This window comes from Acanthisitta chloris, unplaced genomic scaffold, assembly GCF_000695815.1.
Source record: "Acanthisitta chloris isolate BGI_N310 unplaced genomic scaffold, ASM69581v1 scaffold29951, whole genome shotgun sequence".
NCBI lineage: Eukaryota > Metazoa > Chordata > Aves > Passeriformes > Acanthisittidae > Acanthisitta > Acanthisitta chloris.
In genome coordinates, this window is record NW_008655943.1 from 32730 (window position 1) to 32950 (window position 221).

Here is a 221-nt window from a genome sequence, read left to right on the forward strand (position 1 = left end):
ACCCGCCGGAGGGGGTGGGAGGGGAGCGAAAGTCACCCCCATCCTGGGGCAGGACCCGCTGCAGCCGAGAGGGAGCAGAAGGGAGTGAGGTGGTGAGACAGCAGGCAAGGTCTGTCTTTCCTCCCCTTCCCTCCCCATCGCATCCCACCCGCTGGGACCGGCTCCTTTCCCCGCCCCGTACCTTCGTCCCGCGCCGCTCTCCGCCGCCGGCAGCACCTTTA